This window comes from Kryptolebias marmoratus, linkage group LG14 (assembly GCF_001649575.2).
Source record: "Kryptolebias marmoratus isolate JLee-2015 linkage group LG14, ASM164957v2, whole genome shotgun sequence".
In the NCBI taxonomy this organism is placed as follows: domain Eukaryota; kingdom Metazoa; phylum Chordata; class Actinopteri; order Cyprinodontiformes; family Rivulidae; genus Kryptolebias; species Kryptolebias marmoratus.
In genome coordinates this window covers 21,331,320-21,341,614 of record NC_051443.1, presented here as the reverse complement: position 1 = coordinate 21,341,614, position 10,295 = coordinate 21,331,320, and the positions used below count along the sequence as shown (strand labels likewise).

Genomic DNA, 10,295 nt, shown 5'->3' with positions numbered 1-10,295 from the left:
TGTATATATATATATATATATATATATATATATATATATATATATGCATATATTTATTCTGAATCAAAGTAACAGAGAGATTGTATTTTGCTATGGCTGCTTAACGAGGGATTTAGGAGTGTGCACACAAAAGTGTGTGCATGTGGGTGTATGCATGTGTGTGTGTGTGTCTGTACACATGTATTCCCAGGGCTTGGACAGGCTATCAAGCAGCTATCCATCCTTTGTAAGGATCAATATTTATGAATCCCTGAGGACCTGTGGTATGAAGCATATAAACAAGCAATGGAATAGAGCACAGACCACCAAACAAACACACACAAGAGCAGCAATATATTAAAGTGCACAGTGCACACACAATCACACAAACAGAAGAGGAATGAAAGGGAAACACAACAAAGGTGGAGGTTTGGCAGACTGTCAATATAAGTCAGAAAGGTTCATAATTACAAAGAATATTGTGATTAGTTTCTGAGAATGCCTTTCAGTGTTATTTGTTTAAAGAGTCTACATAAAATTAGGTGAAACAATGGCTATTGATTATAACAATTCTGCATCCCCAGTGGCATTGGGGAAAAAGTAGTTTTGCAATATGCTTGCACATGATTACCAATGTTTTTCTTTTTTTGAATGCACAATATTTTACAGTGTTTGCTTGAAAAAAAAAAGTCAACAGGTGAATAGCTTACAGGCAACTGGAGAGACACTGTAGAGGCATCCATCCACTGTGAATATACATATATATATAATAATATTTTGAAGCAAAGTTTTTTGGTGCTCTATGTACATGCAACTTGTGATTTTTCAACTTAAAATAATTATGCACCTGGATGCACTAACAGACCAATACATGTTTGATCCTTGAAGTAAAATGAGTTAATTAAATCATTGCTCATCTGATTTTAATAACAACTCAACAACTCTAGAAAAAAAATACAACAAAACATGTAATTACATAGACAAGTATTGACATACTAGTTATGAAAATATATTTTTAGACTTCAGATTTGCAGGGTGGAGACAACATACACCCAGTTTAAAAAAGAAGAAATGCAGCTTCCTGATCTGACCTTCACTTGAATTTAAATGATGCTGTAGTTGTTGTTCAATAGCAAAATAGTTAAAACTATTTTTACATTGTTATGGTCTCTAATAGTTTTGTTCCAGTCATGAATTTAAAACATCCACTGAATGTACCATCAGTACATTAACAGCATCTTCCATTAGTACAGTACATTGGTACAAATTTTAAAATTAGCTGCTAAAAACTTTAAACATAAATCAAAGGCCTGGCCATGAAGCTCAAAATTGTTGGAACTAATACAGTATGCAACAGAGGAACTGTGACATGATTGCAACTGTACAATTTGTCTGCATACAACCATCTGAAGGCTGCACAGTGGTGCAGTTAGCACCGTTACCTCAGTTCAAGAAAGTTATGGGTTTGAAAATCGGCTGAGGATGGATGCTGTCCTCGTGGGTTTTCTTCAGGTACTGTGGTTTCCTCCCACAGTTCAGAAACATGCATATTGGGGTTAATGACTTGGGTGTGAATGTGTGTGTGCATGTTTGTTTGTCTCTGTGTTGTCAACCAGTTTAGGGTGTACCCCACCTCTTGATGGTTGGAAATAGGCACCAGCTCCCCGTGAGGATGTGCAGTATGAAGCGTAGAAAAGTGGATGGATGGAAAGCTATTTGAAAAATGTTAATAGGAGAAATGGAAGGAGTGGAGTCAGTTTTACACTACAACCTCTAAAATTGCTTGTACAAAAAAAAAAAAAAAGTCTAGCTAAATGTAATTTATAAGAAAAACAAAACATAACATGCATGAACTGATCTGAACATTTTTAAGTACACATGCATGCACCCATTCTGACTAGCTTTTTAAAATTGGGTTAAGTTACAAAAGTTAAAAGAAGAACTAAGTTCAGATTGGATTAGGAGCTGAAAGAGAGAGTTTTTTTTTTTTTTTTTTTTTTTTTTTTTTTTTTTTTTAAGCCAAATGATTTGTTTTACTGAAAGGAATTCCCATAGTTAGAGTCCAATGTGTGTGTTGTGCCACCAAAGCAGGTGGAAATTTAGCATGTAATTAACATGTCATAATCAATATNTTTTTTTTTTTTTTTTTTTTTTTTTTTTTTTTTTGCTAAGCCAAATGATTTGGTTCACTGAAAGGAATTCCCATAGTTAGAGTCCAATGTGTGTGTTGTGCCACCAAAGCAGGTGGAAATTTAGCATGTAATTAACATGTCATAATCAATATGGGGGAGTTTGACACCTTGTAATCACTGTGTGGAGATTAGCACCCATAGCCCCGGGATACACACATGCATACACACACACACAGAGTTGGAAAAAGACACAAACAGTTTGTCCACACATGGAAACAACCAACAACAGACACACACATGCACATCAGTGTACACAAACAAATGTGTCTACATCCAGCAGCCTGCTCAGCTGATCAGGCTTGAATACACACTAGAACCACACACAAATGTACACACAGTGGGCCTGTTTAATATCATTTACATAATGAGAGAGCAGCCATGGTAATAGCTTTTTCTTTCTCTTATTATCATAATTTCACCCTGGGCGCCAAATGACAGAAGAGGAGAGAGAGAGAAACACAGCAGAAGTGTCTTGTCCTTGTTACCGTGAAACAAGTCTTTGTCAAAGTCAAGGCCACCGCACCTGATTTTGTCTCTTTTTCTTACAATATGAGTCTTTCTATTTGTTTTCCTTTCTTTTTTTTTTACTTTAATTTCTCAAGAAACATTTTACTACAGAAGTCTAAGTAAAACTTTTATTTTTAAAACAAAACTCATTCTATATTCATAAAGTTGAAAGTGATCCGTAAACTAAAATTTATTAATATGGCATTGTTAGGATCAAACCACATATGATTGTGCAGTAAAAATGTCACCTGATTACAATCACTCTTCAGGACTTTCTAAGTACAGCTTTATTAAGTTCAATATTTAAGTCAAACTAAAGTAGTAGGCTTGAACATAAATCAAAAGAAAACAGTGATTTGTGCATTCTGTCCACTGTCTTTTTGCCCATTTAGTTTCATTCCCCTTTATTGGAGTTTCTTATGTAACTGTATACCACAAAACCACAGCAATCTCAAAACACAGGTACATTTTTAAAATCAATGTGTAAATGTCTGTGAACTTTCACAAAACCCCAGGAGGAAAGTGGGGTCATGTTCTACTGAAATCTAAAGAGTAAAAGACATATTGGACTCCTGTGTCTGCATGTCTGCTGAATGCCATTGATTTCTTACAAAAATAAAATAAAAAAGACCATGTTTCATTCGTAAAACAGGGATCAAGTGTAAGACACTGACTTGAAAGAAAAGCAGGAGAAGAGAAGATGGGGTGGGGGAAAGATTGAGGGGGTCAATTTTTCAAATGTCTTTTTCTTGACTATATCTTATTGTCATTTCTCAAAAAAATTGCTTTTAAATTTTGTTTTATCCTCTCTTCCTCCCACCGATGTCCAAATTTTCCTCTCCATCCTTTGTTTCATCTCATTTTAAATAGTTTTTCTGTTCTTTTCTCCCACTAATCTCCATTACTTTAAATTTCCCTTCCTCTACATTTGTCTCTCTCCTTTGTCTCGTCTTGCCATTCACCAACCCATATTTGCCCTCCCACCTCTTCCTCTTCTCTGCTGCACCGTATTGACAGAGGAGGTATGCATTTTGCTAAAACATTGGCTGATGAATCATTGATGTTGGTGTTGAGGTTTCAGTGGTGCGGGGGCAGCCGGATGTAAATAAGTGAGGGCCAGACATGGGGTATTGGTAGCTGATATTCAGTCCTGTGTCTGAAACATTGATGAGATATGCTTGGGAGTGTGTTTTTTGTCTATGCACATGCTCACAGAATTCTGAAGGCTATTTAAGAGGGCCCGATATGACAGTTGTTTACAATATGGGATAGACGAGGAAGAACTAAGGGAGGAAGACAAGTCCAAAGAGAAAACAGAGTGACAAATGAGGAAAGATAAGGAGAAAGGTTAAGATAATGTTACTCGTGTGGAGGACAAATATTAGACTATAACGACATGAACCAAAGATGACACATCTTGATAAGTGATAAAAATATCCACATCCACAGTTGTACTTCTGTGTTTGAAAAGAAACACCATTATTTGTTTTTCTTGACATTAATCTCAAACCCACATCTTGAGAAAAAAAAAAAAAACATGGCTTGGCTTTAGAATGATTTAACTAAGGTTAACACTTTCCCTTGGTAATTCCACATGGTAATGTATAAAGCATGTATCCCATTTTACTCCACTCTTTACTTTCTACTCCATGCACCAGCCTACACAATGTCACATTTTAAAGTATTTTTGAAAATAGTAATATTTTAGCTAAACCCTTAAACCAGACAATATATTTATTCTGTGCACCAACAAGAGAGAGCACGTGAACCAACATGCACGGCATGTGCTACAGTAACAATTAGCAAGGGGCAGAAATCTAACTAAGCAAAAACTTGGAGAGTTAGAGTGCACTTTAATTTACTTGACACGTCTCGCTCAGTATTGAATTAGGGCAAATGTCACAAAGATGTATTGGTCGAGCTTTCCACAAAAGTGATCAAGTCTGCTCTGGTTGTTTCTGACCTCATGCCAGGATTACATTAACACAGCGAGTGATATTGAGTCATTTGGTTAGCCTCTGACAGACGCACAGGAAACAACTGTCTGCTGTTTGATTTGGCATTGCAATGTCTTCCTTTAAAGAAGAGTAGATAATCTGTAAGTGTTCTCACTTGACAGGGATTCCCTGATCTTTTTGGACATTTTAGACTTGAACACACACCAATGCACACACACCACTTTAGCCAATCTCTGTTCCACACCTTCACTTAAAGCATTTTTCAGGCCTCTTAGTCCCTTCCTCCCTACATTGAGCACCATTAATACAGTCATTTAGAGCACTAATACATCAGTGTGGTCAGTGCTGTTACATTATGCATCAGCTGGGGTCAGCGCACAATGAACTGTGCTGGTCTTCACTCTAACCACACATTGTAAAAGACATTATCTATTTTCCACAGAAAACAGCACTGACACAGTGATGGGCAGAGATGTCCTAATTAAGAATTTTTTTATTTTTTTGACCACCATACCAATTCTAGACATTGAAGATGGAGTATCTGCTAAAAATGATTCTTTTTCTGAGTGATTCTCTATCTGATGCTTGCATTTTCCAACAGCTCACAGTAGCAAACTACACTCTGTACATATTATATAGTTGATAAATTAATTCCATGCATTCTTCACACTGCAGCTCTACAATGTTTAGAAAGCTAGCTTTGTTAATGTTTTCTCCTATGTTTCAAAAATACTGTGGTATCCATGTAACACTTCTATGCAGCATAGTAGAAGTTTAACTATATAATAAGTTTATTATTATTATTATTAAACAGGTTTTCACAGAAATACACTGAATCTTCTAAGTGGAAAAGTAATTTTTAATTAGTTTTATTGATTTTAAATTCAAATAATAAACTTAGTATGCTCCATGAATTTGAGTCACTGACAAGGAAATGTGTGAAGTAAAATCATTTAAGGGTTTGACTAAGTCAAGAAGTGTACAGCAATCTTTGCCTGTTGATACTAATGAAATTGGTAATTACTAAACAAGAGAAAAGAATAAAGTTAGAATGTAAAGAAGTGCTCAAATATGAAAAAACAAACAAACTGATGAACATGTAGACAGTAACAGTTAAACTAAATAGATCTTTTAGTGAATGATGTGAATCAAGTTACACATTTAAAGTTTTGTTGACTCCGAAATTTTGTGAAACACACATAGTTTGCCAGCTCAGAAACTGAATGGCAACATTTAAATTTTAAAAAATAAAATAAAATAACATACATTTGCAACCATGTCTGAACAAGGGATTTAAAATCTCATCTTTACAAAAAAAAAAACAAACTCCAATTTCCCTTGTGACAAGTCTGGCCCACAATCTTGTGCTTTATGTAGTATGACACTTTACCAATTAACAGCACTTTAACCCTCATCAACAATGTGTTTTTTCCTAGTATGTAAAAAAAACAAACATGCACACATACATACAGCTCCACGCAGCTCTTAACCACACAGTAAAACCCCATTATCTCCTAACCACAAAAAAACATGTCATATAGTTAAAAAAAAACAAACAAAAAAAAAACTCTTTCAAGCCTGTTAGCTGTTCACCACAGGGCAATGCACTTTACTGGTGCTTTACTGTTAACCACAGTTGATACAGCACTTTACCTACTTACCACAGTTTGTATATATGCATGTATGTTTGCTTCTGTGTCTCTCTTCAGTGTGTTTCATACTTACCATGTGTATGTGCATTCTAGACTTTACTAAGCATGTGAATGTGACCGTGTCTTATTGTTTCCTGGCTCTCACTGTGTGTATGTACATGTAATATGACACTTTAATGAAAGGGAGAGAGACAGAAAGATGAAAGAGTAAGAAGCAGAAGAGAGGAGAGTCTATGGAGATGAATAATATTGAGTGTAGTAAGAGGTAAAAGAAAATGCAGAGTATGAAAAGACAATGCATAAATATCAATAATTTCAAACTACAAAGTCAAGCTAGACTCACAAGATAGCAGTCAGTCTTTCACTCGGATCAGAAACAAACAAGGGTGACATCAGCTCGGTGGGTCGGGGCCTTAAAAGAAACACAAAAAAGAAAGACAGAAGCTTCAACACAAAAACTGGAAGTATGGAGACAATAAATTATGCAAGAGTAAAATTCAAATAGACACAAAAAGAAGACAAAGCAAAAAAGAGAGAAGTGAAACACCGAGTTAACAGTGAAGATCAAAGAGAAAAACTGCAACGGGGCGGCAGCAGTACATCTTGATCAACAGATGACTGATCATATCAGTGCTGGCCATCTTTCACCAGCCGCCGCTTGACGACACCGCATGACCCCCTCCTGTACACACACACAGACTCACACACGCACACACACACAGTCTTACACAAGCACACTTCGCACACGCATTCATTTCCCCCGACGTACCCCGAGGCGGGAGCATCAATAACGAATGGCCTGGCCAGGGGCCTCAGCTCTCTCACACACACACACAAAGGCACACTTTCATTCACACAAATACATCCAAGCACGTGCACAAATACACCCCCCCATATGTGACACTTTCACATATTCATGCATGCATTCAAACACAACCACAGTCACACACAAGATGGTAAGGTTAGTGGTGAATAACAGGGGAGGACATAGAACACACACACACACACACACACACACATACATAAAAGTGCAATATGGCTCTGTGCCCTCAGGCCTGAGGTCGTACCCCCTACCCAGTACCCCATGTCCTCTGCTGCCCTGCTGCAGCTCCTCTGTGTTTACTGATTGCAAAAAATGACAAAGGAAAGCAAAAAAAGTTAGATTTCTAAAAGTTCAAATATATACATGATGCATGTAAAACAATGAAAGCGTATAAAAGAAACAACAATGGAAAAACCACAAAGAAAAAAATAAATAAAACACACTGAAGGCAAAGACAACAACTTCTTAGGGTGTATGTGTTACAAATAAAATGCTAATTAAAACACCAAAACCAGAAAATACATTAAAAACAGCTAACGAAACAGCTAAAGCCTTAGTTCATTATGCATAAAAGGTTTTGGTGTTTATCTCATGGCATTAAGGCTCTTTCAATCAATTTCAATGGGTTATTTATTAAAATGAATCCTTACTGCATTTATTACTTTTTCGTGATTTCCCAAATTTTTGAAAACGCATCCAAAGAGGTCCTAAGATAAAGAAACTTGTTACATTTAGCTGTGGATTAGGTTTGTTACAAGCAAGTTCCATGATGAACCCTTGATGGAAGTCTTGCTTGCTTGGTACTTGGTTTTAATAATCTGTTTCAGAGATTTATTCTTTTTCAATGTGGAAAAATGTATTAGCAAAATTTCACAAAAAATAAATAAAACCTGACAGCATGAATGGTTTAGATTTAAGTAGCCTTCTCAGAAAGTTATCATTGTTAGAAAGGAATATTATGATTTTTTTTTTCCCCTGAAAGACAAATGCACTTTTGCTCAGAGTTGCCATTGCTTTGTTTTTTATACATTTGCTGTTCTTATATAAAAAAAAACATATGAGCTGTATTTCTGTTTGTAATTAAAAATATTAATACTAGAACTAGCTAAAACAATATCCAGTCATTGCAACCAAACACCTTCACAGCTGCAATGGATCATATTAAATGAGAAATTTTTTCCTATCTATGAAAATAAAAATGACAGTTTTTAAGAGTCTTTTAAAATAAAATGCACCCCACAGTAGATAAATTAAAAGCTTGGGAAATATCTGCATCAGTAAATCCGTTTAGAAATTATTCAAATTACCTGTAATGAATTCCCAGTTCATACATATCAATACTGAACCGAGGGTGGACTGCAAAGGAGAGGTAAGAGCTGAAAGTGGGATTAAAAGCAGAACAAAAGAACTTATTGAAAGAGCATGAAATGAGATGAGAAGAGGAGAGGTCACGAGGTGGAAAGACGGTGGCGTTGTGTTTCCTGCCTTATGTCTGACAACTCCTAAGTATAATGGGGGTGTACTTTAACACCTGAGTCCACCACATGCAAGAACACACATATCCACATAGGGTATGTCTGTGTTATTTTGCTCTCTTTCATCTTTTAGTCGTATCAAAGACTTTGTCTCTTTAGTTTAATTCTCTTTTTTTTCCTCCACTCGTTCTTCTGACATTATTAAACAAACACACCTGGTGTTCGATTATTTGAGGCTATACATGGCTTCTGTTCACTCTTCAGGCATAAGAGCAGTGCAAGATCAGTTCTTCACAATGCACATCCAATCATCTTACATCTCTATCTTCTTACGTTGATGCATCACTGAACTCCACTTCACTCACAATGTAGTTACTGATACTGTGGTTCGGGCAGAGAAATATACGAGGACAAAGGGTCTTGAAAAGGGAACACATTTGATACAAAAGCTTTGTAAACAGACTCTGGCAAAAAAAAAAAAAAAACAGCAACATGAGAGAAAATTATGACTTTAGAGTTTTATGTTAACACAAAGCAAATAGCACCAAACTGTAACAAGTAACTGCTGTTTAAAGAAATACTCTCAATAAACATGTTGAATAATCTAATTTCATATTCAAACCTACTCATTACTCATTTGTACTGCATGAGTTCCATCTTCCTTTGAGAACAGGGCCCACCCTTACTTATATAATAAGAAAGAAAATTTTGCTGTCATAAAGTTGTCTCTGCTTCTTAATTGGACTTTTTAGTTATTCCTGTTAATGTTAAATACTGTCACTGAGGGTTTAAAGACTCATTAAGAGGCAGCGATTCACACTTACACACACCTTGAGGTGTCTGGGTGAACTACACACACTAGAACGAATGCACAAAAATGAGGTTGGCGAGCCATCACAAAAGCAAAAAAAACAGGATAATTATTGCCTCCAAATGCAAAAGCTTGTTGGGTCCACCTGGCATTTCTTAAAGTGTGTACTTTTGTGTGTATTTAATTAAATAGAAAAACTGTCAATGAACTTTAAATTAGTCCAGCATAAAATAATCATTTTTGAAGTGCGTGTGTGAGAAAGAGAGAGAGAGAAAGAGAGAGGGGGGGCGGTGTAGGAGTGTTCATGTGTGTGTTAATAATTAGCAGGCAGTAAAGCAGCTGTGTTAATTGCATTTAGTTTCCTGCCTGGGGAGAAAAAGGGGAGGAAAAGAGCAAAAGAGAGACAGAAGAGAAGAGAGAAAGAGAAGCGGAAAGAGATCGAGTGAGCCAAAGACTGAGCGACTATCTCTCATCTCTTGTTCCTGAAATAGAGAATTCCCATGTATTTTGAGATATAAAATGGAGCATGGAGCCCCAGGAGCAGAAAAACACACACATATGCAGGCTACCTCACACACACTTTTTATTCACTCACACTCTCATACGTGCACAGCCCCTGGGAGGATGGCGCTAACCTTAATTAGCCTAACACTGTGTTGAAATTGATTGAAATGCAGAACATCAATTATTAAGCCTAACTGTTTTCATAACCCCACACACACCCCGCCATGTAGCACATGGAGGAGGAGGGAGGAGAGGGATATTAGAGGGGCAGAGGTGTGTGTGATGATAAGAAAAGAATGGTCTGAGTGTATTTGTGTATGGGTGGCTTTTCATATGTCATAGCTATAAAGTAATGTGACAACATGAGGACAGAGTGTATTAGTAGTCACACAGT

The 10,295-nt window shown here is 36.4% G+C and overlaps 1 long non-coding RNA gene across 1 annotated transcript in view; it reads right to left on the bottom strand.

The window, feature by feature from the left end:
• The window catches only part of LOC112450340, a 68,061-nt gene that overhangs the window by 53,386 nt on the left and 4,380 nt on the right, over window positions 1-10,295 (bottom strand). Inside the window, exon 2 of the long non-coding RNA XR_003038914.1 lies at window positions 6,632-6,700. This is a non-coding gene — a long non-coding RNA (uncharacterized LOC112450340). The remainder of the gene's footprint in view (window positions 1-6,631; window positions 6,701-10,295) is intronic.